The sequence below is a fragment of the Dermacentor albipictus genome, chromosome 1, assembly GCF_038994185.2.
Source record: "Dermacentor albipictus isolate Rhodes 1998 colony chromosome 1, USDA_Dalb.pri_finalv2, whole genome shotgun sequence".
Taxonomy (NCBI): Eukaryota; Metazoa; Arthropoda; class Arachnida; order Ixodida; family Ixodidae; genus Dermacentor; species Dermacentor albipictus.
Window position 1 is genome coordinate 403,366,084 of NC_091821.1, and position 26,574 is coordinate 403,392,657.

Genomic DNA, 26,574 nt, shown 5'->3' on the forward strand with positions numbered 1-26,574 from the left:
TATATATATATATATATATATATATATATATATATATATATATATATATATATATATACCGCTCCACGTTACAATATCACTATACAAGCGTATACAAATATGGTATGGAGCAACATGCTGTAAGAAAATAAATGTACTTAAAGGGCATCAGCGCTCGTCCGTGTCGTTCTCCCTGTCTACTTCATGAAATTGCACGTGGCGCCGATTTGTTGGAGGCCTGTAAAAATTGTTCGCTATCATTCTAATTTAATAAACGAGTCCGCACTAAGACCGCGCGCGATTCCGCAGAAGAAAAAAGCAGCGAGTACCACGTGCCAGCTGGCATTCAAAACGCGCACGACCAAAACCGAAACCGGAACCGAATCTCATCCGCTTGGAGCGCTACAGTCAATTCGGCCTCTGGACTCTAAGGTAGCGTCCGCTCTTGTTGAATGCCTCGCTCTATGGCTAGAGGGTTGGGCTGAAGTAAAAGAGGCACGAGGCCCACCAATTACAGCCGGGATATGCTGTGTTTCGATTTCACAAATCATGTCTGTGAGTGAACAGAACACGTAACACCATTGGTTTATGTAGAGCTTATTGTATTTTACAGCAAATTTCTGTCCGCTTTTCTTACCAAAATCACTTACTTTGCTGCGTGAAAGCCTAGTAGCTTTACAGAAGTCCTCGTGCTCAGTAATTCGGGTGCCCTTGAGTTTATATTTCTGAAAAAATACTGGAATCTTAAGTTGGAAAGAAGTAAATTATATGATGAGCGGGCGGTTTTTTTTTTTTTTTGAAAAAAGAAGTGCCTAAACGATGTGCGATAGCTTCTAGGGGAAGTGAGAGTGCAAAATTTTCCTGAATAACTTTACGCAGTATTTCTTCCGATCTCACCCACGTTCCATTCGGGCTGTCAGCGATACCATAGAAAACCTAGTTACTTCTATGTCACTGATCTTCATAGTTGTCTAAACGTGACTGGAAGGCTGCATTTTCGCCTTTGATCGCGTCTAAAACAAGACGGTGCATGTCGACGTCGTCACGAAGTGCCTCTATTGCGCTCACATTATCCTCTACGGCTGACAGTGTAACACTCAGATCGGTAACACGATCTTCTAGAATCTTTTGGTTAGCTTTGAACTCGTTAAGCGAGGCCATTATTTCAGCGTGACTAGATTTCATAGTGTTAGTGAGAGTGGCTATTGCAGCTATAGCATCTCCGTTGTGGTTAGGGTCTAATTTAGGAGGCGCGGGAGTAAGCTTGATGTCGCCGAAAAAAATTAGCAACTTTGCTACAGAAAAGCAGTCAGTAACAATCTTTGTGGGCATGGCACGAGCAACAAACATCGATTGCTGGTTTGTTTGGAATAAAGAGAACATGAACCAAGTTGTACAAAGAAGCAAACCGAATTGAGCGGCCTCATCGCTGTTGCCGCTCGACCATGCCCACTGAAGTGCGTATCAAATGGCGCACTACTTATAATCCATAGGCACAGTGCAGTAGGTGTCGATGCGGTTGTCCCTAAAGAACGGAGTTCCGTCATGGCCAGAGCATTAAAATATTAAGCCAGGTCCGGGAAGGAGAGAAGCGCCGGTGGCAGTGAAACGTTTGAAGATGCTCCTGGTCGTAACCACAGGGGTTTTCTGGCCCCACCGATGGTGTAACCATGCACCAGAGGCTCACAGCATCTGTACAAAGATGCAAACTCATCTCATCTACCTCATCACTGTTGCCGTCTGACAATGCACACTCTGGTGGCGAAATTTCGGTTGGTGAAGGAACGCCCCAATGGAAGGTGCAGCCCATGACCACCAAAATGCATAGAGAATGTGGCGTTTTCGGCATTAAATTTTCGCAATATCGCAATTTTCCTGATATCTCCCACGCCTCAAGTCAGCGCTACATGTCGTTCTAGAGATGGCTTTTATTGCACCACCACAAAATCTTTCCACAAATCCTTCGTTGAAATTAGGTGCATTAGCGCAAGCTCTGGGCCTGTTGTTACATGCATGAACATGAAAAAAGGGGTGCCAGCGAGACACAAAGGACGTGTACACAAGAAAAAGGCGTTAGACGCATCAACTTTACTGGAATTCACATTGCCACACACAAGACCTCCAACGCATTCACATCTTCAACTCCTCCCAAGATATGTACACTGATAACACATCGCAAAGTACATTGCCGCATGAAACAGCCGACGCGTGCGAATATTCTACTCCTCCAAAGACCCTTGCATCAATGTCACTTTTTACCCACCCAAGAGGTAAGTATACGTTCCTTGTTGGTTAAACACAAAGATGCATTTTCGTATTCCAATAAAGTAAAGTTGAAAGTCTAGCGTCCACCCTGTATAACGCCTTTTCCTTGTGTGTGTTTTCTGTCTCGCTGGTACCCCTTTTTCAAGTTCCTTCTTAGAGACTCTTCTCTTTTAACATTTCTTTATTACTGCTGATACTGTACATTAATACGGTTGATATACTCGCATATTCACCTTCTGCTAGCGCGGATGATTAGCCGAGTGGGTAAGACGCTCGGCTTCTGAGTGTGGGGTCGTTCGCTCTAAACTCATCGCCACTAACGCTTCTTCCTTCCGAATTTAGTTCGTTTTATACATTAATTTCTTTACAGTGATTTTCTGACGTGACTGAAGGACAGACAACGAATGGAAGGGTTTTCTTGTTGGTTTGGCAATAAAATTTTTACGTATTACAAAAAAACGGGAAAGGAGACCAGAATGGCACAATTAACACATGGCAACAATTTCTCAGCTTTGGTGCACTTGTCAGATCTGGCTAAACTCCCTCCTGGGTATGTGCCTCATTGAAAGTTAGCATCGGCGTCGTGCTTACCAGAGGCAAGAAGACATGAGATATGTTACCAGTCCTACAGAAGCCGCAGTTACTCCAGGAGAGAGTGTACATTCGAATGTCAGATGTCATCACGGCCTGCTTGTTTATTTATACCACAGCTGCTTCAAGCAGTCTGTTTTATGTTTGCGCCTGTCTTTGAGCCTCAGCGCGTTTCTTATTTTTTCTTGCAACACTTAGCTGAGCTCGAAACTAGGTTTGCACGGTTCGTCCCGCCAAAACCATCCTTTATCTTACTCTTTCTTCAGTTCACCTCTTAATCTTCTGCTTCAAGGTTGCAATACGACGAATAGAAAAAAAAAGAACATTTGCCCTCCATCGCAACTGGAATTGGCAGTGGCGCTCCTCCAGCAATGTGCAGTCGAAAGCCAGATGCCCGAACCACTGAGTTGTCAGACAACAATCGCGCAATTGTCTGGGCTATTTTTGCCTGGAAATTTCTGTGCGCCAGAATAAATGAGCGTCGCGAAATCTTTGCGCGCATTCGGGGAGCCGCAGCTAGCAATAACGTATTTGACAAAAACAACGTTCAGCACAAAAATGAAGTAAGCAATTTTGTAGAGCCTTGATGAATAAACTATTCAGAAGTTCCGTTTCACCAAATTCTCTTACAGCAAACTTCGCCAGCCATTCTCTCCCTTGGGGCGATTTCTCTCTGCCTCAGCCACAGGGACGCATGAATGGTAATTAACGACTGTATGAGGGACATGAAACGACTTCCTCGGTAAATTGCCAAAATTATGCACTGCATCTTTCATGTTGTTTCGTTGTAGTAAATTATCGTATCTCAAGGCTCAATGTAGCTTTATAATGCTTTAATCTGCATTCTTTCTTATCTTCAATCTAAGCAGCGCAGACGGAAAGAAAGCGACTAATGCAAGCAAACCGATAACATTACTCTTCTCCCAAAGCAATATTACGACTACCAACAGAATAATATGAACCATGGAAGCACAGGATTCTAGATGGAGTAGGTCCCAAAAATGGATCCTCCCTCCGAAACGAAAATATAGAGAGATGTTACACATGGTTTGGTGAATATCAAACGTTTGGTGGAGCACGTCAGAAAGCGCGCCAAACACTTGCGATAGCAGTCGCTGGTAGAAAGATTCTTTACGGCACGCTCATTTACTACTTCGGCGACTTCGAAGAGCTACACAGGGTGATCCTACGTAAGATTACTGGGTCATCGAAGCACCGGAGGAAACAGAGACTACTCGAACTCGTAGCGATACCAACCATATGGAACGTAGTTGAAGCACGAATTCAAATGTGATCCTAGGTGCAAAACACGATAGGAGGCAAGCAGATCATGGGATAGGGTAGCCAAGTCCACGCGAGGTCGGAGCCTGCGTAAGCAACCCCTACGCCACCGTAGGAAGCACAGCTGAGCATGCGGAAACAACACCCTACCACCACGCGGAACACGACAGCTATATAAATATTTGGAAAGATACTGAAGCTAAGAGGCTGCAGAACACCATTGACGTCTGCATGGGCGTTGCAATAGGAGAGAAAAGAGACGGCATGACCTAGGTTAGCACATCCGCAGCCCAACACATTAGCTATCGCAAATATCAGCTCTCAGGTGGCGCAAGCTTAAACGCAGAATGGTTAGCCATATCGGGAGCGTTCGATACCATTGCCGTTCGCATGCAAGACATTGTAGACCACAGTGTTCAAAATAACTCTCGGATCAATAAGGACTCGTAAGAAAGGGTGGCTGAACTTAAAGCCTCCACGAATGAAGCTGTTCTGACAAGCAACACTGGGAAAAGATCAACCAGAATACAAGACGGAGGCACAGCCGTTGAAAGCCGAAGGACACCGGGGTACACAGGCACGGGCAAGGGAAACGCAGCCACTCACACAGTCGCCATGCGAGCAGGTGGGCTGCACCCCACACCCAAATGTTTTCGTGCAACCCGGCGCACCGAAATCTCTATGTGGCCCAAAGATGTAGTCCGATGGCTCAGAGCACTGATTCATTATTTTGGACCCAAAATGAAAGTACATATCAAGCAAAGACTACTACAACCTACACCAATGCACGCGTTTGATGGCGAGTCCATGCTAGGGTGGCCGAGCTGAACATGCACCTTGAAGTAGAAGAGTCGAGATAACCCCGAAGACCAAAGTCAAATGAAGAGGCAAGTAAGCCAACAACCGGCAAACTCAAATTTCTTTCCCACTTAATTACTAACAGCGGCCGAAAGCGGTCTCTTTTCTTGAAAGAGAGGGTTCATTCATTCATTCATTGTCTCCACCATCCACACCGTAATATTCAAAGTTTTAATTTGGTTAGGATTTCATTCCAAACACACACTTGTAGAAGCGTCTGCTTCTTGACCAATCCCACGTAATGAGAAAACTACGTTGTTTAGAAACAAAACAAAGAAGCTATTGCGAAAATGGCGCTTCATAATATGACAGCCTACTGATGTGACTAAATGAGTTCCGAGGCACTGAAATCGGTCAAGTCAGTAGATTTCTCTGTATTTCCGTACTACGACAAAATGTATGATTCTTGAACAGCGAGATAGCTAAAACGCTTCCCTACGCTTATCAGTCTTTTTTTTTATTTAAAAATCACATGTTTGGGTGACTGTACCTGCTGACGTCATTTTAAATTCATAATAAAGAAATATCTCAATAACCGGCGCAGTGCTGAAATTCTCCCTTCGTACGAAAGGACTTACCGTAAAACAAAAAGAAAGGAATGAGCGACAAGCCCTTCAAAACAGCAAGGGGTTTTAGATTTGCTGTTCAAATACCTGCCAGAAATTGCTTTAAAATTCAAAATTTCATACAGAAAAGCATAAAATTGTCTGTTATATATCTCACCTGTAAATATTAGTATCTGGTCCACGTGCGCGTTTCATACTTATTGTTCGTCTTTTTTTTTCTTTTTTTCCCACCATTCTGAGTAATATTTTAATCCCATTTCCCATTCCTATACAGAGTAGCATGCCCGCGGTGGTATACGCGCCGGCAACAAATCTCTGTTTTTCTCATAAAGAGCCTTTCTTTGTCTCTCTCTCTCTCTTTCTCCCGTCGAACTACCTCGTTCGATCGATTACGCTCGTGGCCTGAAGGCTTGTGCTTTCTCAACAGTCGCAAATCTATTTGGCAAAGAGAACGGCGTGTCCTCCTTCTAAAGCAATGGTGAACCGAAGAAGAAAGCAGGGCAAGGAAAAGGAATACAAAGGGCTTCAATGCGTGCAAACGAATCGTCACGGCTCGCCAGATGCGCTAGGACGAATGGTGCCCCACGTACTGGAGCAGGCATGTCGTAAGTCAGCCGGACCCTGATGCGTCCCGTTGGCAACGCGACATCAGCAGTGGGCGCCGCGTCTCCCAAGCTCACAGGGCTGCGGTCTCGAAGATAAATATAAAACATGACAAATACAAATGTAAACGGGAAGTATCGATTATATCTTCGGGCAGGGCTTGCGGAGTATAGAGAGAGAAAAGGGATGCTCGCGCATCGACAAAATGTTTGCGCATAGCAGCTTCATGTGGGTTTATGTGGATAAGGCTTCGGGCGATTCGTCAAAGAGCCCTTCAAAAATTTGTACACAACTAGTGACGCGCATATAGTGGAAACGCGCAAGGATGGGGGACAACAGACAACGGATAGAACCAGTGATCACATTGCATAAACTTCAGGTACAGGAAGGCGCATCTGGCGCTGAGCGGTAGCTCCTAACATTTGTTATCAGCTGAAACGCGGTCACCAGTAAGAGATAAGTATGCGTGTCAATGTGCGTCGAAGTCTGGCTTCTACAGTAAGACTTGAGCTATTAATGCGAATAGGATGCTTTGCCTACTACAGCTGTTTTGAGTCTGTCTGTCTGTCTGTCTGTCTGTCTGTCTGTCTGTCTGTCTGTCTGTCTGTCTGTCTGTCTGTCTGTCTGTCTGTCTGTCTGTCTGTCTGTCTGTCTGTCTGTCTGTCTGTCTGTCTGTCTGTCCGTCCGTCCGTCCGTCCGTCCGTCCGTCCGTCCTCTTATGCCGACCCAGTATTTAAAGTTGTTTATCAAGCTATTACAAAACTTAGGTCATTAGCTATGGACTTGTGGTCGGTATGCCGTCGTGGCCGTTACATTGCGTTATTCCGGCTTGGTTACCCGACACTCGCAGACAAAGCCGATCAAGGCACCGGGGTCTTGGAAAAGTTACACAGGTTGATACTCAGTAAGATTACTGATCTAGCGAAGCACCGAAGCACGTCATGCCATCGTCGTCACACCATCATCGTCATACAGTCATGTACTCGTTGTGACGCCGCCATAGCATTGCCGTTATGGTCTTTCGATCGTCGTTATGTCAGCTTCGTCATCTGACTGTCATCATGCTGTCGTCGCCACGCCTTCCGCTCTGACTGAGCGGTTCAAGTTATCTAGTAACTTGGGCTACTTGTCATGTGTTTCAGGTCGTGATACGAACATGCATGGTCATTGCATTGTCGGTAATTCAGCTTTCTTATCCGACTCTGCTCATGCCATCGTCATCACGCCTTCGCCGTCAGCAGGGTCGCTTTCATGCCGCCGTTGTCACGTCGTTGATTGATTGTGATCACTTGGGTAACGTCATCCCAATGTCATCATACCAGCTATGTCGCTCCATCAATGTCATTCTCTCTTCGTCATTGGGCTGTGATCATACTTTAGTGTAGTTCATACATAGATATGCCGTCCTTTGGATGTCGTCGCCGTCAGACAGTCGCTCTCATGCCTTCGGTCGCTGACCTTCGTCGTAATACCCTCGTGGTCGTGTCACCATCGTCATTCCGGTCTCATCATGTGACTCTCGCCAAGCCATTGTCGTCACGCCATCGTCGTCACGCACCTTTTTCCATACAGTCATCGCCACGCCATTCTCATGATGCACTTGTCATGCCAATGTCCTCATGCGACTTTCACACCATCGTCGTCACAGCATCGTCTTCATACAATTGTCGTGATATAGGTTGTGGCAGCATCGCCTGGATACCATCGCTGCCCTTCTGGACATGCGACTCTCGTCATAACGCCGTCGTCACATCATTCTTGTTCTGCAATCCTTGTCACCCTGTCGCTTCACCATCGCCATTACTTCAGTATCATCATCACATTGTCATGTGTCGTCGTCGTACCACTTTCGTCAATCGGTAGACGTCAATCCTTGATCATTAGTCTATCGCAATCATCGTCTCCATCATCAATTCTAATTATGCCACCGTTGTCATGTGATCGGAGTCATTGTGTCGTCATCATACAGATGCTATCATGCATTCGTTGTCATACCTCGTCGTCATGCCGTCTTGGTCGGGCAATCGTTACCATTCTGCTTCATTCGGTTGTCGTCAGGCCATCGTCACCATACAGTCATCGTATCTCAGTGTCCACATGTGATCGTTGTCACATTGTCGTCCTTACACCCCCGTCATAATTTATCGTCATCTCATTGTCGTCGTGCGTCGTTGTTATGCGCCTTTGTCATTCCATCGATATCATTCTTTCTTCGTAATTTCATTGTCAGTGCGTCGGCGTCATACAGTTCTCATCATGCGTCTATGCTCATGGACAACCTTGGCAAGCGTGTGCCATTGAAAAGTTGGCGCATGTGGTATATAGCCGAAGCAACGAAAGTCTCAGAGTTAACACTATACGAGTTAAATGACCATGGCTTCAGGAATACAGGTATTGTATGTAGTAACATTGCTTGACTGCTATTCTCTATTGTCATCGACTTTCAATGTAAGATGATTTCTACCTTATTTTTTGTTCGTAAGAGCTACTTATCATTCCCCGGCCGCTTTGGCTAATCATATGTTTGGCTGACATTTACAGCTACAAAAAAAATTCTGCTCTAAGAACTTTATTTTTCTTTTTAGATGTGGGCCCGGCTCTACAGCTACTCAATACAGCAGGCATTCATTAAGTTCTGAAGGAAATCCTAAGCTTATATGGATCGCGTAGCTCCGGTGCCGGATAAAATAAAAGCCCTGCGATCGAAATCAAATATGTCAAATGTAGTACCCGTTGCCGCTACTCCAACCGGCACCCTCCCTACCCCTTATTCATACTTAATTTGGTATAACACGCCAAGTTTTCGCAACGAATGCGACACGTGGAGCATTAAGATGAGTGTGAAAAATGACAAATTGTGATATTTTATTCCCTCAAACTCTCTCAATCTTAATTTGGCGCAATAAATGACCACCTCGCCTCGTATTGAGCGATGCAGCCGCACAGCGCTTGCCATCTGCTCAGAACATGACGCGTTCTCGGGAATAGCAATTTTCTCGCAACTGGGGTGTCACAACAGCGTTGCGACAGTTTTTCTATTAAAAAAAAACTTTTAAGTTTCCCAGTTCCACGTGCCATCTAGTTACAATGAAATAGGCTCGACAGCATCTATTTAAACGAGTATATAAAAGGGCGCTATCGTTGGCGAAGATAATGCAGGTTCACGCTTAACACTGCTCGCATTTCGATTGAGGTGTTCGATTTCCAGTTGTGCGGCTTGCTTTTCTGTCCGTGCCTGTCGAGGGCAGGCACACTCTAGGCGCAGCAGATTGGGGCTTGACTGGTTTCGTAACGTAAACTTCCTTGTTGAGCAAAACGAAAACAAACTAAAAGCGGGAGCCAATGTTTAGACAAGTGGACTGGTCTTTTTCAGGAGCCAACGTTTCGACAAGTGGCTAAAAGCGGGAGCCAACGTTTAGACAAGTGGACTGGTCTTTTTCAGGAGCCAATGTTTCGAAAAGTGAACATCTGTTTTCAAGGAAGAGATGAGTCCAGTTATCGGAACGTTGGTTGCCGCTTTTACGTTGTTTTCGGTTTGCTCATCACCTTGAATTTCCGTCTCCCGCCTTCCCTGTGTTTTCTCTCAATTTCATTCTTGCATCTTAGTAGAATAACTTATCTTTCGTATAGTAGAATATATCAAGTAACTGTCTGCACCAAGAGCAGTGTGATTTTAAAAGTATTGTTCATTTGGAAGCCAAAATAGGACATTGCTATGGACGCTGCTAACGCACAATTAGTCCATAAGCAAGCCGTTATTCCTCTGCATTCAAGCTATAGAAGTGTATCTTGATTTCATTATTTTTTTCGGTAACTTATTTTTTTCGAAATGAATTACATATTGAAGCCCAATATCAGCTGAAAAGTACAGCTCCTCAACTGAAACCTTGGCGCTTTCAGTCTGAAGTATAGTTTACACCCTTTCGGCCATATCTTCTCACTAAACAAATATATTGGTCTAGCCTGTTTTCTTTTATGCGATGGCAATTATACGGACACTCCAGGTGCATTTCTGCCGTCGGCGTCACCATGATGTTCCGTATAAAGCCCATCGTTGCCGCGCGCCGCATGTTTTATGTGCGATTAAAGCGTGCTAGGTGGCACAGGCGATGGTCGCACGCGCAAGAAAGAAAAGCAGGGAGGAAGAGCGTTGTTTTCCATGCATGCACGCAAGGCAAGGTTCTGCTCCGGTGCGGCTTCTTATGGCGCACCGCACGCGCGCTATCTTGAAAGCGAACTGCGATGCATTGCACAGAGTGCGATCTCGCATGTGCAAATGAGGAAAGCGGGGAGGAAGCACGCTGTCTTCCGCCTCGCGCAAGGCACCGGGGGGGATGGAATTACAGCGAAGGGGCGTTCTACTGCAGTGGTGGCTGCTTATGGCGGAACCGCGCGCGCCCTATCTTAAATGCGATCTGCCATACACCGGACAGTGTGCGTCGACTGCTGATAGCTTCATGTGCGCTGTGGTCTTGCCGCTCAGTTCGCGTTTAAGCGAGAGGAAGCACGAAGATGAATTCGCTCTTTGCTACTGCCCTGCTTTCCCACTCCAGCGCTTTAGGATGGAGTGTGCGTGGTCATGTCGAGTGAGATGTGTTCATGTTTGCTTCTGCGTGCGTAAAACCATACTTCGTAATTTAAATAATAAGCGAATGTTTGTAACCTTATACGGCCGATAGAACTATCGTCAGTTCGTACAGCTGTCTGCTAAATTGCTATCAAAATCGATGCTTCACCTTTCGGGTGAAACTGCGACTATCTTTAACACAAAAGTGTTTTGTGTCAGTGTCCACCACCAACTTCCTGTAATAGATGTGATGCCGGTGTGAACGTGTAAAATATGCTGTCCCTTGACAGCGATGGAGCCGCCACCTGCAGCGGTGAAGCGATGCACTGCAGCATGACACTAACGAGCGTCGACAGGTCGCGCTTTAGCTGATTCCGTGCAGAGGACGCTCCAAGACGGTGTAGCCCGGTGTAGACAGTGTAGTCCTTTACGTGACGACGCAGTTATCGTGCATAGCTTTCCGTCACGTCCGATTAGCCTGTGACGCATCGTCACCTACAGAGTTCAACTTCAACATGCGTCAGGAGTCCTTACATGCCACTGACTGATTTGCTTGCGATGCCACCAACTAAGGAAACTGCGGCGTTAAGCGGCGCAGAAAGGCAACGACATCGACGAGCGACTCTCGTTTGGGGCCGGCGAGAGACAGGCCAGCGTTAACAGAACGCCTTCACGCGCTCGCGTTGCACTCGGCGAACTCTCCCATTCGCGTTCCTGAAGCTGAGCGCTGTACAACTGGCTACCCAAGACAGTACGGAGCCCGACCAAAATGCTCGTACCTTCGCCGAACCTTCATACGAACCTTCTCCAAAATGTTCGTACCTTCGACGCTCGCCAAAAGGACGCCGCGCGCCGAGCAAACTTGCAGCACGGTCGCCGACCCGGAACTCGTGCGCCTTTCGCTGCAGCGGGCCGTGAGTTCACGAAGCAAACATGCAACAGCTTCTGTGAACACACGTTTCAATTTCGTGTTGAACCGATTCCTACGAAAGAGGCGTCAACTATATCTTTAAATACTCGGTAAACGTTACACTTGCTTCCAGGACTGCTATTTAAGGCTAGTAATTGGCATGCCTTTCGTGGCACTGGATGTACGGGGTCCGCAATGCTATACGCTTTTATCATTCCATCGATATCATTTTGCTTCGTCATTTCATTATCACTGAGTCGGCGTCATACAGTCGTCGTCATTCGTCCATGCTATTACCTTGGCAAGCTAGTGCCATAACAAAGTTTGACAATATCCAAGTACGTGGCTATGGCCGAATCAATGAAAGTCTTAGATTTACCACTACACGCGTTAAATAAACGTGACTCCAGGAATATGGCCTGTCGTGACATTTTAATTTCTGTTCGCATTGTCGTCGACATTGGTCGTGAGGTGAGTTCTGGTGTAATTTTTGTTTGTCAGAGGTTCTTATCATTACCCAGCCACGTTGGCTAATCTTACATTCAACCGCCTGATTGGGTGACACCCGCTGTTGTGAAAAATTCTACTGTAAAAGCTTTTTCTTTCGTTTTAGATGAGGGCCTTGCTCTTCGGCAACTCGAAACATGTATTCCGAAACTGCTGACGGCAAATCTTAAGCCTCCTAGGACCTCGTAACTCCGGCGTCAGCTAAAATGAAAGCTCCGCGATCAAAACCAAATATGTGGGATATTGAATACTCTGGCAGTATCAGTTGCTGCTACTCGAAGTCCCCACTATCCCACCCCCATTTATACTTAATTCGATATTAACACGCCAAGATGTCGCAACGAATGCGACACGTGCAGCATTCAGATGAGTGTGAAGAACGACATATTGTGATATTGTTTTTATTCCTCGACACTTTGCCAATCTTAATTTGGCGCGGGAAATGAACCTGTCGTACAGCATGGAACGATATAGTCGGAGAACGCTTGCCGCTTGGTTAGAACCTGACGCGTTTTGGGGATTGAAATTTTCTCCCATCTGGGATGTCACAACAGTGTTGCGACAGTTATTCTATTCACGCAGAAGCGGTAAAACATTGAGTTCCACGTGCCGTTGAATCTCTCTGAAATAGCCGACATCAACTACTAAATGAGTATTTAAAAGGCCGCTAGCGTCGGCGAAGATAACGGAGGCCTGCACATGACACTGCTCTCGTTTCGAACGATGTGGTCAATGCGCTGGTCGTCGGGCTTGATTTTCTCTGCGTTTCTGTCGTGGGCAGCAACACTCTATGCTCTGCAGATTGGAGCTCGACTGGTTTCGTAACGCCAGCTTCCTTCTTGCAACTCATTAAAATAATTTTATTTTGTTTATGCCGTACAAATAAAGTAACCACCAAATGCAGACGCACTGTGAAGTTAGCGGTATTGTCCATTTGGAAGCCAAAATAGGACAGTGCGCTGAACACGGCTAACGCACGATTAATCTAAACGCAAGGCGTATTTTTTTTTTGCATTCAAGGTATACAAATCTATTTTGACTTGCTTTTTTTCTTGAAGCTTCTCTTTTCCAACGGAAAAACAGTTCGAAACCTAATATTAGCTGAAAGGTCTACCTGCTCAGCTTGCATTTTTTCTTTGTTATTGCAGTCTAAAAACTGTTTACACCCTTTGACTCATATCTTGTTACCAAGCAATTTCCTTTTTTTGCCTCGCTTTCCTTCTTTCTTATATACTGTGTATCGCCACTTTTCTTCAAGGCACTATTTCATGCTGATAACGAGCATGCCTTTCGTGGCCTGGATGTACCGGTTGCGCAGTGCTAAATAAACAAGGAGGAGGAGGAAAGATTGACAGAAGGCAGGGATGTTAACCATAAATGCGTCTGGTTGGCTAGCCTGCTCTGGGAGATGGGAAAGGGGGAATAGAAATATGAGACAGAAAGGGGATGGGGGCAGGAAAGAAGCGGTGAGTTATTGCACGCGCAGGGCGGGCCTGAATAAAAGGAACGCAAGATACATGACGATTATCGCTTGGGATAAAAATAAGTCCCAAAGAGTGCAAGCTTTTTACCCCCGTATTACAGAATGTTTCTGCATTCAACAGTACACTACGACTCAAGGAAGCAAATGGTAGCACCGTTTCTCTACACAAAATGGCCAATGCGCTTCATAGACACGTCTCTGCAATTCTTAGGAAGCGTATGGTCGTGTTCAGTCGAGCGGTGCCGGTTTGCCCAACTCGGTCAAGTAGAAGAAGAGTTTCGAGTCGAAGATCGTTTGAAAATAAGGTGTTAGAGTGTAACTGTGTTAACGCTGAAATGCTGTAATAAGAGATGTAGAGCGAGTATTCACGGACGTTACCTAATCGTCGATATTGTAACGACACCTTTTCAGATGCTACAGCATATCGCGCTTTTTGCGCTTCCTCAGTAGCCAAAGCAACGTTCCGTCCGCGTTATCAGTAGGGTGAGCCGGCCTTCAACCATGCAAAAGTGACAGAGAAGCCAATGGACGGAATGGACGGGACGAGTATCCTTCAGCAAATAACCGTAACCGATGCGCAGAACGCCGATTAGCATGAACATCAGCCATGTGCTATTAGCAAGGTGTACCAGCACAAGCTCGTATATTCTGTACTAAATTTTTCATCTCAATGGCTATATTGCACCTAGTTCACCTTCGCGCTAATGTTTTTTTTTTTTCTAATGCAAAAGAAAAGAATTCAGCCGGGACTCATCTACAGTCACCAACCATGTACGCGAATAGCCGAAACACGTTATGTATGAGGCATGCAATGCAGACGAGCTCCACTCTTGCGCTCGCACCAGGACACGCTGTGCCATCTAGCGGTGCCGCAGCGAAGTTCGCGTTGCACGTAACCAGTGACCCAAGTTGAGGCCAAAGAGGCTCAATGAAGAGAAGCACAAACCCTCTGCCAGCCTGGGTGACGCATCCAGTGGAACATTCTTAGTGGCCCCAGGGTCAGAAAGTGGCACATACCCGATGTTGGCGCCAGAGTTCGATTCAAGAGTGGTACATACTCAGGGGCCGGCACACATTTTAAGACTGCACTATCTGGGTATCGGGTCATATATATGGTTACGTTATATAGCTGGAAAGGAACTGGTCTGACCATGCCAAGAATGCTTTTTGCATTGAAAGTCACGAAGAAGAAAATAAAGAAGTGGCTTGACAGGCGCCAATAAATTAGCTCTACATTGCTAGAAATTCAGCTAAAGGAAAACAATGATTGGTGGCATGTTGCAATAATCTCGAAATACAGCACAAAAAAACGGAACTGGAAAAGAATTGCACAGCAAAAGAAATGATCAGAATGCCCCAACTTTCACTTCTGCCTAACTTTATATTTAGTAATGTGAGCTCTCATTCAGGGCATATAGCGTTGCTCAATACACCTTGTAGAAATTCGGCGAAGTGGCACTATGTTCTCTCGCTGAAAGAAAAAGTTACTGAAAAGATGCAGCACAATGAAATGATTGTTCTTCCACAATATTTATAAGAAATGAAGCGAGCTTTCACAACTACTTTTTTAGCCGATCATATTAATACGCAACCTTCCTAAACACTCAGTGAATTTGTATCCCATATTTACTGCATGCGGGTGATAATGCAAATGTGACGTTTATGGATAACCGATTGAACAATAAGAATAAAACATGGCGTCTACCTGTGAGTACAGCACTAACTTACAAAGCATACCTATTTGTGTTCACCGAAAAAGAAAGACACAGTTTAACAAAAATTCTTCCATGGCTAGGGGATCAAACCCGGCATCAATGTCTTTCAAAGGCAGTTGCTCTATCATCTGAACTAACCAGTAGGGTAACAATTAACAGGGCCAGGACGAGTTCGGCAACTTGAAGTGTAGGAACGTTCTGACACAGACATTTCGATCCAGAAACTTTGATGAACACTTTCGTGACTCTTTGAGGTATATTAAACGTGGACATTAAGGCTCCTTGTAGAGTGACGAAGCCCCAAAAGCTAGTTGCTACGACTGGCTGCAATCAGCCAGTCGTAACAATAGGTATTAAGCAAAGAACAGAATCACGCAATAGGAATCGCTACAGTACACTATTCGAGGCCATATCGTGTGTTTTGACCGCCACATAGCCTGTGCCTATATCACTGTATGCTCTTCCCGTATTCAAAAATACCTATTACTCTAAATTTGTTACAAAGAGGTGGTAACACCGAATTGCGATCATGGACATATTAGTAAGGAAATTCAGCCAATAGCAGACAGCACTTACGAATGAAAAGAATTATAAATGATGCGCGAGAAGCTTTCTGAATTGCGGAGGCTGTGCTTCACTTCTTTTTGCTCATTTCTAAAATTCAAAAAAAGCACTGTGAAATGGTATTCATTGAAGAATGTCTAACCAGAGTGCACATCACATTAAAGAACGTCAGGACTTTTTCAAGTTTCTGAAATGAACTGGAGGAGTTCAATGACAGTTATAAAATAGCTGTATTTATGTTTTCGTCACCTTATTAGAAGAGGGGATAAAGTTACCCGTATGTACTTTGCCCTTGTGCAATACAAACAATTGTGCTTCACCAATAAAATTACGCGTGTATTCACCATCTATCTGTCTATTGAAGTTCACGAATACTTGTGTGAGAAGAAACAATACCAAAGCTTCTTTACTTATGCTTGTCCAAGAAGTTGACCACAAAAAAGTAACATGTGGCTTCAGCGGCACTGAAGTTCTTTGAACAACAGCTGATCGTGCGTAAACCGCTTGAAGTCACAATTAGGCGTACTGCGATAGAATATATGACGGTGTAATGTTCATTAAAATGGGTTTATTTTCAAGCTTCTTTATCGGTGCTTTTCAGTTGAAATTTTCTAGTTAGAACCATGAAAGAGAGAATTGCATCTCAAATTGTTTACTTGCGCAAAATAGAGCCTGTCTGACCTGTGCCATGATGCGAGAAAAAATCCTTTCTTCAGGTTGACCACTGGCAGGAAATACGTACTCCGTGTAAAAACACTTATGCTTCCAGAACAGCCCGAAGAACTATATCTAATGAAATTAAATATTCATGTGCCAAAAAATTTGTCCCAACAGGTTATTCTCTAGTGGATGCGGAAGTAGTTCGGCACTTATGCAAATAATTTTAGCAGGATTTTGTCGATCACGAAGGTCGCACGCGAAATGAGACAGTCATACAGAATACACGGCCACACACGATGCACGAAAACGTGCTCTATTTTAAAGGCAACTAAAGTGCCTCGTCGAACCTATAGTCTAGGAGGAAGAAGAGCACCTTCGTCCCCAACAGACAACCAGCACTGCCTTATGTTTTGAGTGCGCACTTTGTTGCTCTAAGAACCTACACTTAGTACAATTACTGTAACAACGTGTTTTTTGGTATTCTGCGGCATGCGGATCAACCCTTGCAGTGCAAACATTTGCGACAAATGGGCACAGCGCAGCAGACAAGAACAGGAAAAGCTAAGACTAATACGCAGCGCCGTTACTTATTTTCCCGTGTCCTGCACTATGCCCATCTATATCGGCGAATCATGCACTTGCCCATGCTTCCATGCATGTGTAGGTTCTTAACGTACGCAACAAAATCAGCGCTGTTATGCAGGAACTTCAAAATGCTCCTGCTTTACTGTGTTGCGAATAGCGTGTGGTAGTTTTAGTAAATCTATAATTGAGTGTTTTCGAAACCACAACTTCGCCTTCTGAAGGAAAGGAGGCGGGAAATGCGCGTATAAGAATTGCGCCAAAAATGTGCCACAAAGAAAACTGTTATTTTCAAAGTCAAATGTTAACATTAAATTAGCTCCGGTAGTGTCTACCGGATGCATGATCGCTGTGAAACTTCATAACCGCTCAAAGAATTTCAAGGTCAATACCAGGGTTTTTTATACGGCTCGTTATTGGAAGCTCAATATAGAAAAATGTGGTGTATCCATCAGCATGTCAAATTTCTGGCAGAACGAACGGTCTCCAGTGACACCAGTGCACGGCTCGACGGCAGATTTTTTAGCGTCACGAAAATTATCAACATAAATTGTCATAAGCCAAAATTCTACCAAGCCCCACAGATACATCTATAACCTGCGTCTCAGCTAGCGCTGGCCAAGCTGTTCAAAGAAAAGAAAGACTAAAGAAGCAGAGTACCATTTTAAGTTATAAACCTTACGATATTTGATCATAGGAGGGCTGACGACCAAATATCTTAGATCTTACAATAGAACATTGAGCCGTGTTCTCCTAATCTTTCTCTTTTTAGTTGAACAGCTAGTCTAATGGTAGCTGGACACCCTATATATCTCCGGCTTCGTTTTAAAATGCAAGCATTTCAATTACGAGCACTATGAAGTCGAGAACTACGTGCTGATTGCAAAACATGTAATAATTAATCCTTATAAATAACAAGGCACTAAACTTCCACCCAGCGGAAATCCAGCGAAACAACAAAAAAAGATTAATTTTGGCAATGACGCAACGTTCCTCCCGAAAAGGCCTGCCGTGTTATGAGTTAGTGTCGGTTGTATTTCCGGCTTTCAAAATTCTGATGCTGTCAGAGAGTTTTCTAGTAAAACAGCTAGTTGGAGCTCTCGCGTTGCGCTAGTTTAGCAACCACAACGAGAATACAGTGGTTCCTTTGAATTTTGTTCTTGTGGCTTCAGATGTCCTTCTAGCTCGCTTATCGGCCTTCATTGGCCCAAGTTTGAAAGGAAAAATTTTATATAAGCAAAAGACAATAGCGTACTATGCTCACGCACAATCATTCCTAAATGTTCAATTTGTATCGTACCTTTTGATGAAACCAGTCAATCTTCCAATTCACAAAGCCGTGTGAAGGCAGAAGGATGCAGGATAGGAAAATCCATGTGATACCCATTATTGCCATTCTGGCTTAAACCTCCATGCTCGCACCTCTCATAGACAGTACAGCGCCAGACTTCTATCTAGTAAATTTTAATACACAACTATGAATGTAGCAGTGTTAAAGGCAAATATAAGGAATTCGCTGACACGTTATTTATGCCTTTGTACATAACAATTTTGGTCCGCATTTTTTTTAAATATCGTGACGCTGCGTTTTCAGTGATAAAGTTATGAGCCGAAGTCTATAAACATTTCGTTCGTAGAGCTGTTTGCCATATCTCAGTCTGTAAGCTTTGTCTGCTTCAGTGCTCGCCCCTTTTACCGTGCACTCTCTTCGTCTATCTGTAGAGCACGCAATTTCTGATCGCAAAGTTTATAGCAGAAAAGAAAATCAAACCACTGAAACCGTTATACGTAATTCCAATTTTGCCGTTATGAAAAAGCGTGCGATCAAAAGAAATTGAAGGCGAAATCGATCTGAAGATCGGGCCCGCAGATGGAAGAGATTTCGCTATGCCTGTAGTGGGCGTGAACGGAGAATGGAGGGACTTATGAGTGCTCGTGACGACAAGCACACCGTCGGGTACCGGAGATGGAGCTGGCAGTGAGCTGGAATTTCGCCGTGCGTGCGTATGAAGCTCAGCATGCTAGCGCGCACAAAAAAGTAAGGCTGAATTGTTGCCGGCTCTTTATTAGAGAATTGCACATTGAATTCTGTACGGACAAATTTAGCATCCGGCGATGGACGACAGCTGCTGTCAAAAAAAAGGAAGGTGTCTCATATCTATTTCTTCACTACATATGTCATTTTTTTGCCCGTCATTCGGGTTATAGAAAATTTTACCACCAATAGTTGCTTAAGTGATGGCACAGAAGAAATGAAAAAGAAAAGCTTTGCATCGAAGCATCCTATATCAAGAAAATTTAAAGCAAATGTTTCCTCTAAGAGCTCTTCAACAAGAACAACATTAACTATGTCTCCACTTCTTTGCTGTACTTGTCACCCTGGTAACAATACCATCATCAATTCAGGATCAGTCCAAAGACTCATGATTATCGCTCCACATCTTGTTGTTTCGTAACTTTTCTCGTAACTTTCTTTAAGAACTTCAAATCCCGCTGAGTTCTGCGGTCCTGACATCGAATTGGGTCTCTGTTCTACACAGCATATGTTCTACCCAACTGCATTTCATCATAAAGTTTGCGTAAATTTACATTTGCTTGGTCTTACCTCCAGTAGAAGGCGCGATTTGCTCCCACCGCGTTGTCTCTAGAGTATGGATTTGAGGTGCGCTCTTGCAACGTCATTAACATGAGTTGCAATTCTTTTGTTGTTCTGTAACTTTGTTTAATGTTGACGTATGAGAGTGCATGTAAACGTGTTAAATGTTAAGTGTTTCTGCCTTATGAAAATGTTGTGAAGCTGGCTCATATTCGCAAAGCTCTTGCGTTAAAACCAGTCATAACTACAGTTGCCGGCAATCACGATGTCACCAGTAATGTTAGCGAATTCAGTAATCTCTGAATAGAATTCTCTGAAATATATTACTGAATAGAATTCAGTAATCTCTGAATTCGGGCCCCTGTTTATTCTCTGGGCATGTCTGCCAAATGGCAACAAAGTATTTAATTTACTTCCTTATCTAATCTTGCGACGGGACCCCTCACGCCCTTTTACTAGTCCTATGCAAATGTCGTCGAAAGCAATGTACTGAAATTAATATTTTACGCAACAAAATAGCAAGAATATAATACTTCAGGCAGCAGTCATATGCGATGACTTTTGAAGATGCGAGTACCATTCTTTGGAGATGATAATGAATTAGGAAATGAAAAAAATCTACAGTATATTAGAAGAGGTCCGTATTTTCAGACTGCATCACATTCGTGATCGTCCCACAAAGCCCACAGCGTCTTCAGCATCGGCCATCAATACTGCTAGAAAAAAAGCCGGAAAGAAAAATTGCCCGACAATGGTCTGATAAAAATGCCATTAACATTTTTTTTCTTCACGTTAGCACACATTCTGATATTGTTAAGCTGATGCCTTAGCAGAAATCAGGTCGTTCCCTCTTTGCCAACTCTCTTGAACTTAAAGGAAGCGTGCGTAAACAGGACAATGGCAGCTGCTGCCCGGACGTGTGATAATGTTTTTGACCTTTAGGTTGCTGCCTGTATAAAAGTAGTGTTTCTGAATGTTCTCAACCAGGAGATATATTTATTTCAAGTACACTAAACAAAACAACCAAATCTTGTCAAACGTTAGAACATCAATACAAAAGTGCGCTTTCTACGCCATGAATTGACTATCTAGTTTAGCTGAGAATTACTATAGTATATTGTCGATGTGATCAGCAAAGAGATTATGCGATGTAACAGCACTGTGTAGATTACTGAGGCTGCACATCTCACTAAGAAACTAACAGCCTATTTTACACGATTAAGCGAAACATCTATATGTTGCCTGTCTGTCATTTTGTGCTTTCTTTCAACGCAATATAAACGTAGTATAGCACAACTTACGTTGTGTAAGAGACGTCTACAAACACACCAAGCACATCGCAACAAGTGAAAATTAAGCTGTAATAATTTAAAAAACCAGTCCGTAATCTTAGAATACAGCTGATGCAGTGAAATAGAGAAACAGGACAGATATGTAAGTTGTATACCTTGGAAGCAATAAAGTATAAGCTGATGGCCTCGGTTATCCTTTCACGGTCTTTCGCGGCATGAGAAATTAAACCCGAATCTGTGACCTATCCTGGATAGCAAGCTAAGAAAAAAGTGGCTGAGCTTGCCTTATGCGACTTTCTTGTTTCCACGACAGGTATAAGGCGGGCGCCAAACTGCGTCAACTAGCTGCCCTTGATTACAGAAAGAATACGTTAGTTTTCACCAGAATTTGCACAGGCCTAACTATGTCTCGAGCTGCTAATAATAAAAAGATGTTAACGGAGCTAAATGCACGCAGAAGCTCTTACGAACCGAAACTTCGCAAACGATTCTCTTTTAGTACCTTCGGCGTCATCGCTAAAAAAAAAAGCATTCGAGCCAAAATGTCTCAAGCAACGCTCAAATTATGCTAAAACTAGAGTCCCTGCAAACAGCGCATGACCTTTCAAAACCTTGGCCGACCTTAACCAGCATGTTAATTTTTTCTACCCCCCCCCCCCCCCTCATTTAGAATGGTAAGTTTCGATTCCAATGAAAAGAAACTGACAGATATTGTGTCACTAAACCTGCCTCAGACGTATGCAATTTCAAAGCCATTGAACAGCCTTCTGCACATAGGGACCTGTAGCAGCGAATATGAATCTGGATAAGCACGAAAACAGTGTGATTGTTCCTTCAGAAAATTTCTTTGCGGAAATTGAAGAATGAAAAAAGCTGGTAGAAAGCGGCTCAGAACATAGAATAATAACAATTGTGGGTTCACCAGGCTATCATATTAAAATTGAGCTCTCTCAGCATTTACACATGGTGTGTTTGAGGGTGCCGATAGCTGATGTTTTGCCACTTCCTGGTGCTTGAGGTTTGAGTGCGCTGAGTGGGCGAAAACATATAGTGACCTGAAGCCACTGAGAGCTGGTTTCGTCAGTGATTTCGATGCAACGATCGCTGATAATTTAAAAGGTCCAACGAGAGATATTTCACTTGCTGTATGTGAAATGCTTCATGTCAAACCTTGAGGCTCAAGTGTGTTTCTGTATCCCGAAGGCATCGCTGCTGAAAGAAAGCACGTATAGAGCGCAGTACCTCTACATTCAAAGAGACGTACCTTTGATCAATGAACCGTTGGCTAGAACTCAAAGCCACGGATGTGAGAATGTTGTTTATTCCCATTTACCGTATTCTCATTTCCGTAACTCTATCAAAAAACGGAAGTAAGACGCAGTTACAAGATGGATCATAGCGACCAGTAGGTGTGCTCATTCACTGTTCTTTTCATTTTTGTTGTGTTATGCATGTGTTCCTTAACGGGGAAAGAAAGGGTCCCGACATCACAAATATGGATTTTCAAGCATCACATTTCTCCGCGTAAAGGAAAATATTAGGAGACTATCTCTGCAAGCGGAAACAAAAAAAGTGCTATTTAAAAATGTAGTACTAATGGTTAGTCTGCATTATTCAGTCACACTATATTCGGCTCTAAATCTTCATTAAAAACCAAAGGGGATGTGCGGACCTAATGCAAGAAATACACCTAGGTGTAGAAGATGCGGATATGATTACGACTTCTTTTATTTTAATCACTTGTGGAAAAATGATACAGTTATGAAATTTGAACAGAATTTGCATAAGAAATGCAAATGTTCGGTTCTGTTTATTAGCAAACATTTACAAATTCAAATATAATTTCCACCTTTTAGGGCACATTTCGCAAGCGTAGAAAAGAAACCGGGTAATACTGAAGTGAGAAATACTCAGGGGGAATGGTGCAATTCGTTCTGCACACGAGTCTAGCAAAACCACAAAAATAAAAACAAATATAGTTGCATAAGTGAATAAAGGTACTTCGAATTGTCTGAAATTGTCTGAAGAATACCACCCGCCGTGGTTGCTCAGTGGCTATGGTGTTGGGCTGCTGAGCACGAGATCGCGGGATCGAATCCCGGCCACGGCGGCCGCATTTCGATGGAGGCGAAATGCGAAAACACCCGTGTGCTTAGATTTAGGTGCACGTTAAAGAACCCCAGGTGGTCAAAATTTCCGGAGTCCTCCACTACGGCGTGCCTCATAATCAGAAAGTGGTTTTGGCACGTAAAACCCCAAATATTATTATTAAGAATACCTACGGAAGTTAACAGTGTCGCAGGCGAGTGTATGAGCGAGATTAGCATACTAAATAAATAATAACAACATACGGCCTCAAACTTGCATGCCATTTACATAATCTGTATATGCAGCATTGCAACTGCTCTGCTCAACATGCCCCGTTTGTCGCATGTGCTAGGAAAGACCGTCAACGATGAAAAAACAAACAATGCAGGCATTATTTCCTTTATATATAATATTCCAGTAGAAACGTTCACAGAGAGTTAACGCGTGCCTATATATAGGTCCTGCGTCCTTAAGATAGTTGCGGGACGGACGCATTCCAAGCCATACGAAGAAGACGGTTTACAGCCATGTGCGAGAAGGAAACACGAATACATTAGTAAGGCAAACCAAATGTGATAACGAATAAGGAGCTGCAAAAGGCTTGAGTGGCCTTCTTTTACCTTTCGTCCAACATAACACCCCATGTTCTCCTCCCTGTCAACTATGTCAAGCAGTATCTCACATGAACACAATTACGTGTCAAGGAAGAGGGATGCACGGCCATCCAGCGAAGCACCGTAGAACTCCAGCCGTGGTACAGCGCCCCGTACTCGCCTGTACAGGAGAGACAAGGTCGCAGGGCAAACGGACAGAAAGAGGCTAAGATCAAGAGTTAATTAAGAAACTAATTAGAAAGACAGGCAGTGGCATTGTCTGCTCAGCCGGCGACGGGCGACAGTGGTGGTGGGCGAAGAGCAATCTGACTTTGCGAACTTCATGGCATTGAAAAAGTACGCATTGATGCTAGCTTGTGTAAGTGCATTTGTGATACACTAATGGAATACGAGCTTGCGTAATAAATGCGTTAGAGAGATTTCCTAGTCTTTTCTTGCGTCATCGAATGTTTTCCTCTCGCAGAATTCGCTCTAGCGATATCGATAGGCGAAAGAAAAATGAATAATATAGAAGAGGTCACCGAGCTGAATCTAATTTGCCGGTTTAATTGAAGAAAAGAAGTAGGACCAGAACCGGCTCTTGCCAGCAAATCCTCTTACTGACAGCTGCGCGCTTCCGAGCAAAGAAACAAATTAGTTTTTCTCCGAGCACCACTTCTGTTGAAATAAAGGCAAGGAGCGAGATCGATGTCGAGAGTGAGTCGCAATTTCAAGGCGATTCCTCCGGTCACTGTGATCAGTGGCGCACAGACGGCTTTCGTCACCATAAAGTGTATTACACGTCAGATTGCAACACAACACGTTCGAGAACAATGATTCCCTTTTTCCGTCCACATCCATCCCCAGTTTGTACTATGGGCGATCCAGGTCGGCAGTGAGAGATTAATGATCCCATATAGCATTCCTAATAGTTTGCGGTTGGCTATTGCACAAGAACGCATGCTGGTGACCCTAATTTCATGTCTGGAGGTCTGCGCACTGCATCAGAGGCTGAGCGCTATCTCGAGAACGCTATGGCCTCTAGTAATTTGAGAACGGCCTTAAATGTGGAGCAACATTAGGCCGATTAACGCGGACTGTGTTTATCAATGTTGAGAAATACCGCAGTGAAAGTAGCTATGTAAGTACGAAAAGACTATGAAAACGTATGAGTCGCTGGATAAGTGCATTATTTGTGACACGCAACACCGACCGCCATTCTCTTTGACTTCCAGTGTCGGGCCTCTCTGAACAGCGTTAAACCAGCTGGACCTGGACCCAATATCGCTTTCAGAAGCGAAGCTTCTCTTGGACCATGGCCGTGTGCGGAAAAGAAATCGATGAGGGCTTTGCTACAGCATTTGAACTGGAAAGTCTTTGCGCCTTATACAGACCACGTGAGCACATTTGTGTGCGTGAACTGGCGCTCTCTCTCACTCTCTCTACGCTTCTTTCTATCTTATCGCCCAATTATAGCCTTTGCCCAGTGCAGAGCGTACAGTTTCTAAGCTCCTACCACCCGCAGTCGGACAGTGAAACAGTCTCAAGTGAAAAGCGTTCTAGCCTCAGAGTGTTTCGAAAGTAAGAGGCAGTGCAATCTTCGGAGCGTGAGTAAACAAAATCAATAAGCACAGTCAGCGTATCTCATTAACAAAAGTTGTCTTTATGGCCACTGATGTGGGCCTTTTTACGCTAGCAAAAAGGTCCACGTGCTGTGGGTCAGTGACGCTGCAGAGAATTGGTGAACTACACTTCTTCAAAAGTGGCCTTTGTGAATTCCCGTGGAGTGCTTGCAACACCGATCCGGGAGACGTAATTTCGCGAACAGATTCCCAGCCGTAACAAAGGGATAATTATGTTCTCGCGTATTTAACGAACCTCCGCTCGTAGCCTTCTGAAGAAGTTCTTTGTGCGGGGTATAATTAATTAAGCTTCCCACAAAAGTGTGCAATGGCAGAAGCACCTGTACTTTTGCAATTGTATGTCTGGTTACACTCTGCCTTCGCGGCTATTTTGAAAACCGAAGCGAATGCCGCGTTGTTTTCAGCATATCGCGTCTACAGTTGCACAGTTTTGGCGCCTTGGCTCATCGTGTCTGCACTGTGGTCTCTTGGGAGCCTCGATGCGTTTGGACCGGTGGTGGTAACGGACTTTACAGAAGGATATGTAGCCGGTTTAAACTATGCCTGCTAATTAGGCACACCGACTGCAGCCCTTCACACTACCTGCATCTAAGTGCTTGGGCTCTCGAGAGCCTGGATATTGCAACAGTTTTACCTGGCACGTACTCAAGATTTTTTTCCTGGAAGGGGTGGCAAGGTAACCTTACTATGCTTATGAGAGGCGGGTCTACTTTATATTAGTACAAACGTTATTTATTCCCACCGCTCGCTATAAAGGTGCGTAAAGCCGCAAAACAGAAATGAAATAAGGTGTATCTCACAAGTATATACGCCTGTAATATACACACCTGCTTCACTTCACAAACCAGGAACCAGATGAAACTGACTCGCGCAGGAAAGAAACGCCGGAAGGACACAGCCAAGAATAAATAGACACGCAAAATCTTAAAATGAATATTTCTAGTAGTGTTTTTCTAATGAGCGCTGGAGGAATTATAGTCAAAGATATATTTCCGGAATAATCCCAGTTTTTTTGGGGGGGTCCCTTGTTTACTGCTCTATCAAGTGAGGTGCCACGACTCATAGAGTTTCATACAGTAATTACTACAGGGAACTCTGGTGGCAGAGCCTACAGGAGCTGTAATCGGAGCGGTTGAGCCGGCATGGGAATTGTTGCAAGTACATGGATTTGCCTAAACTTAGTTCTTCCGGCTTCATACGGCTTGGTGACTTTGTAAACTCGTCAGTTTCA

General features: G+C 44.2%; 1 protein-coding gene across 6 annotated transcripts in view; it reads left to right on the forward strand.

Annotated features, from left to right (window-relative positions):
* LOC135903595 (uncharacterized) overlaps positions 1-26,574 on the forward strand; it is a 1,541,440-nt gene that overhangs the window by 2,160 nt on the left and 1,512,706 nt on the right. Inside the window, exon 2 of one of the 6 annotated variants that reach the window (XR_010564857.1) lies at positions 24,936-25,386. The exons of the other annotated variants lie outside the window; for them this stretch is intronic. The gene's annotated coding sequence lies outside the window, so the exon portion shown is untranslated. Of the gene's footprint in view, positions 1-24,935; positions 25,387-26,574 lie in introns of those variants that run through there. 6 annotated transcript variants of the gene reach the window in all.